General features: G+C 36.6%; 1 long non-coding RNA gene across 1 annotated transcript; it reads right to left on the bottom strand.

Annotated features, from left to right (window-relative positions):
• Window positions 1-240: 240 nt before the first annotated feature.
• Window positions 241-2273, bottom strand: LOC127112146 (uncharacterized). Its single transcript, XR_007798648.1, has 2 exons — window positions 2133-2273; window positions 241-471 (listed from the first exon to the last, which is right to left on the bottom strand). It is a non-coding gene; the product is annotated as an uncharacterized LOC127112146 (long non-coding RNA).
• Window positions 2274-5220: the final 2947 nt, after the last annotated feature.

Below are 5220 nucleotides of genomic sequence, written 5' to 3'. Positions count from 1 at the left end.
TAATATTGGTATGTATCTTTATTAATAATTAATCCCTTCAGAGTTCACTGGTTACTCTATTGGTCCCAATTGACAACATTTAGAGCACATAGGAACTCCAATTGTTACAACTAACAAAAGATATAGCACACATGTACTCAATTGAGCATTTAAGGGAATATGGGATATTACATTACAAATAATTAAAAAAATATAATGTAACAACCCGTATAATATATATCTAGAATAATATCATACAAGTGTTAAATTTTGGTACTGTCACAACATAAGTGCCTAATGGCATCAATATGTATACATGTCCAAACTAAAACATCACTGGAACATGTTATACAATAATGCCTACACAATAAAAATCTAAGAACTATGTACAATATCTTCATTGCACACAACTCCACAGCGGAAGATTATGCTAAACAGCAACTCTTGAAACATCCATAACAGTTTCTCTTAGATCCAACCTGTAAAGAATACCTGAAAAAAAATAACAACAATGATGGGATGAGATAATAATCTCAGTGAGTTCTCCTATCCTATGGGTCCACTCGGCTCTATAGGGTTCTAATCAATGTTCAACTCATATCCAACTCAAGTCAACAAGGGAACGAAGACTTGAGCGATGGGGAAACTATCTCGCAATTGTATGGCAACATGCATCTGAGTTCTCATAACTCAACCACGATCATTATTCAGATTCACGCAACATCGATCCCCAACCGGACCTACGTCTAGGCCAAGGCTTGGTTCACGCATGTCCGTATGATTCGACTTTCGCGGTGGATATCCGGTTCCCCTATGGGACTTAAACCCACTTTTAAGAACCATCACCCGTACGGGACTCTAACCCACCTAGGGTATCTTTCACCGTATGGGACTCTAACCCACATAGGTGTCCACCTTTCCCCCATGTCCGCCATGGTTGGGGCTCAAACCCAATTGAGGCTCGAATCATTGGTCCCACATCCCAATGCTTACTCATCTAAGCATACCAATAGAGATGTGTACCACCACAGAAAAACACACATTCTGAATACATGATCGGTTCCACAAAACATTGGTTCCACGAACCATAACAAATTCATCAATCATAGGTGACTTCATTCACCATAATACACAAATAATAATAAGGGCATGTTCCATACAATGCGTCTCATTCTCAATCATGGTAGCAATTCGTCCACGACCTCACATAAGCGTCGTACGAATGAGTACCGTATTCCCATACATATATCACATATGTTCCATAACCTAGATCATATTTCTAAGTTATTAATCACGTCATTCTCCTAGGTTTCCTCACTCATCTTTGTAGAGTTTTAATCATGTTACTTCACCTTTCACATAACAACAATATTTAATTTTCATCATGATAAAATTCATGGCATTTATAAATCACATACTATTTTATAACATGGAACAATAATAATAGTCATTTATGTTATCTTTAGTCATGTTATTTCACAATCAACCATGTTTAACACCCATCATAAATATAATTCATTTAATTTGTAAGACACATAATATACTATAATATGATATCATAATAATAGCCTTTTTCATTATCTTACTAACGCATCCGTCCGCATCCAAAATGGAGCTATAATGCTCAATTAATTCATTAATCTATCTTAATCAAGATTTAGATTAATATTTATTCATTGCATAAGCATTCAACAACAACCTCTCTAGCCTAGTGGTAAGGCATGTACAGTTTCAGAGGAGGTCCTGGGTTCGAACCCCACTGGTGACAAATTCTGCACAAATAGAAGATTTAATTCTGTTTCAGTGTTAACCGGTTAACCTAACCGGTTAACCACTCACGAAACTGCCCAGAAAGTGAGTTTTGCTACGCGTTAACCGGTTACCTCATACCGTTAACCGGTTAACACCTTAAAAAAAAGGGAAAAATTCCAATTTCCATTAATTCTCTCAGTAACTTCTTTCCTTACTTAATTCCTCTTTTATTTTCCTTTCCATATACCATTTTTACCTACTATTTCCACATAACATGATTTTTCAACACATATCATGGATAGGGAGTATGCACACAACAAGTTTATCACAAATTCACACAAATCCTAACCCCACAAACATAGGATATTTTCCCCTAATGCTAAAACTATCTAAGAACTCACCTAGTAGAAGAAGATGATGAAGTTGTTGATGATGAAGATGAGATGATGAAGATGATGAACATGCTCTTCCTGAGATTTCCATCTTCTTCCTTCATCTTCTTCCTTCCTCTTCTTCTCCTCTTCTTCCTCTTTCTCTTTTCCTCTTTCTTCCTGATATCTCTCACTCTCTTTTCTTTTCTTCCTCTTTCTCTTTTCCTCTTTCTTCCTGATATCTCTCACTCTCTTTTCTTCTATTCTTATCCTCTTCCTACTACTTCTTATCATTTTCTTCTTTTCTTTTCCACCACACATATACTATATAATATATATATATAATATATAATATCAAGTAGTAATAAAATATCTCAATTGATATTTTATCTTCCAGTACCAATTGACCAATTATTAATGTTACCAAAAATGTCCTCTCTTGTACTTATTAATATTGGTCTGTCTCTTATTAATAATTAACCCCTTTAGATTTCACTGGTTACTCTGTTGGTCCCAATTGACAACATTTAGAGCACATAGGAGCTCCAATTGTTACAAATGATAATAGATAATTTACATAGGAACTCAATTGATCTCAACTGACAACTAATTGAGCATTTAAGGGAATATGGGATATTACATTCTCCCCCCCTTAAATTGAAATTCGCCCCCGAATTTCCTTCACTCAGCAAACTAACAATCCTTGTATCAACGTCTTAGACCAACACTTGATCTCTCTTTGACTTCAAGTCCCTAACATACTCATTCTTCTAACTTGTCTTTGCTGACAAATTTCCTTCTTTCATGAACTCTTGAAACTTCTAGATTTCCATCACAATCTCATTCTGATGTTGGATTAACAATTAAACTTGCTCTCACTTAATTCCTCCTATATATACCGCTCAACCTCAGTGGGTCACTTTCTTCCCGGAAACTACGACTTCCCTTCCTTGTACTAAGTTACACAAAACATAATTACAACATCTTATCTGGACTTGGTTAATTAACACTCATTAATTCTTCATAAGAAAATTTATTGATTCTCTGACCACAAACAATATTGACTACTCTTTTCTTATCATTCCTTCAACAAGTGTGACAACTTTGTAATCCGTTTATCGATAATCTTATAAACTTCACCTGACATAATGCTACATGCTGCAAGCCTTTACTTCAATCGTTTCCCTTCTCTCGTACTACTCCAATAAGATAGAACCATTAGCACGAGATTATCTTACTCTCATTCTTATGAGTAACTATCCCCCTGATCCCCATAGACTTGATTGATCTCTTTCATCCATCACCTTCCATTGTGATACTCTGATCCCAATAGTGGAACACTTAGGATTCCTAGGCACTACTGTTTAGATAACAATCCACAAAGAAACACACTTACCTTCAGAGTGCCTACTGTTCAAAATGGTACTAGAACCTTACCGACTTCCATTAGTAGAATAACTTCCTTGATGACTCACAAAAGTGTAGAATAAGACCAACACTCTTCAGAAGATAGGTATCCAGGGGTTACATTACTACAACCAAAAAACAGAGAACATCCAAATTCATCATGTGTTTGGTGCAGCTAAACCAAATTAGTTTGACAACATCCGGTTCTGGTTACTATATTCCATATCAAATCCTCTCATAGGGTTTTGATTCATTCAAGATTTCTCCTGGCACATGGTCTTGACCAAAACAACATAACACCATTAAGGAACTTTAACTCATCAATGAGACACCACTTCTAAGGAACTTAAGCAATCTAGAACATAACTATGAGTATCCATACACCTCATAGAGTCACACAAAAATATACTTCACACATATCTAGAGATGACATCACTTCGTATCCAAAATCATTCATCTCAATCATCCTGTCCCATCTTCCATAATCTTAGCTCATGCCCTTACTAACATACAGTCCGAGTTACATGTTTAACTTTAGGAATAACTGATTCCCGTCCCTCCTGGGAAGTAAAACTCATGAATCCTTCCAGTAGGGTAGAGTATCATCGTACACATCCATTACCACTCTCAGGGAGTCTACATCTAAGGCTATGAATCCAAATGAATTAATCAATTTCATACCATGACCAACCACTTCACACCTTATCAATATCTATACCACATACCTATCTAATCTCTTCCAAATCACCGCTTAGTAGGTCTCTTCCAAGTCTGTTCCTTATAGTTATTCATAATCATAATAGTGGTACTTCCCAGACTTACTTAAACTGAGTATGGTCTACCAAGTTGGTTTTCCCACACGTCTGACTTCCATGGTATCTCCTCAGATGACACACTACGCACTACACCTTCAGAAATCCCAATTTCAAAACTACCAATCTGACTTGTGGTGACTTGTAACTCCATCCTCAATTTGTACATCCACAACGGTACACTTATGACATTTAGGACATCCTTAGCTCCAACATGGTGTGAATGTTTATACTCCGCGACTAACCAACCAACCAAATACTTCTCAAGAAGATAAATAACAACCAGACTTCCAATAAGCCAATATTACTCTTTCAATCCAAATAAAATGCACTTAAGATGAACCTTATCATTGCCACACACTTATGATTGGAATCTTCTTCTAAACCAATACCTACTACACACTTCATCATACCGGGGTTACTTGTCTCTATAACTTCCCACGAATAATCCTCATTGCCTCCCAATAAACTCTTGCAACATAAAATACTCCACATTCTACACTTAGTCCACATGCTCCAGCTTAGCTTATCTTTTGTTGGCTATCATCAACTAAACTTCTTAGAATACAAGACTCACTGCTCAAAAAAATGTATGTTACTTTACATCCCTCTCCCGACAAGGAATCCATTACACTTACTTGTGACCATAATGCTATACTTCTCTTAATACCAAGGTTTAACTTCCTCTATTCCACTATGTAACACCCCAGACTGCTTTCAGGATTATCAACTAACCCCACAAATAAACACGGGCCTTTTCAACATGTTTTGTCCTCACTCGCACGCTTTCCAGGAAACTTCCCAGAAGGTCACCCATCCCAATACTACTCCAAGTCAAGCACGCTTAACTATGGAGTTCTTATTGGTTAGGATACCGAAAAGAAGATGCATCTTGTTGA

The sequence above is a fragment of the Lathyrus oleraceus genome, unplaced genomic scaffold, assembly GCF_024323335.1.
Source record: "Lathyrus oleraceus cultivar Zhongwan6 unplaced genomic scaffold, CAAS_Psat_ZW6_1.0 chrUn0045, whole genome shotgun sequence".
Classification (NCBI taxonomy): Eukaryota; Viridiplantae; Streptophyta; class Magnoliopsida; order Fabales; family Fabaceae; genus Lathyrus; species Lathyrus oleraceus.
The sequence above is the reverse complement of the archived record's forward strand: the minus strand, read 5'-3'. Positions and strand labels throughout refer to the sequence as shown.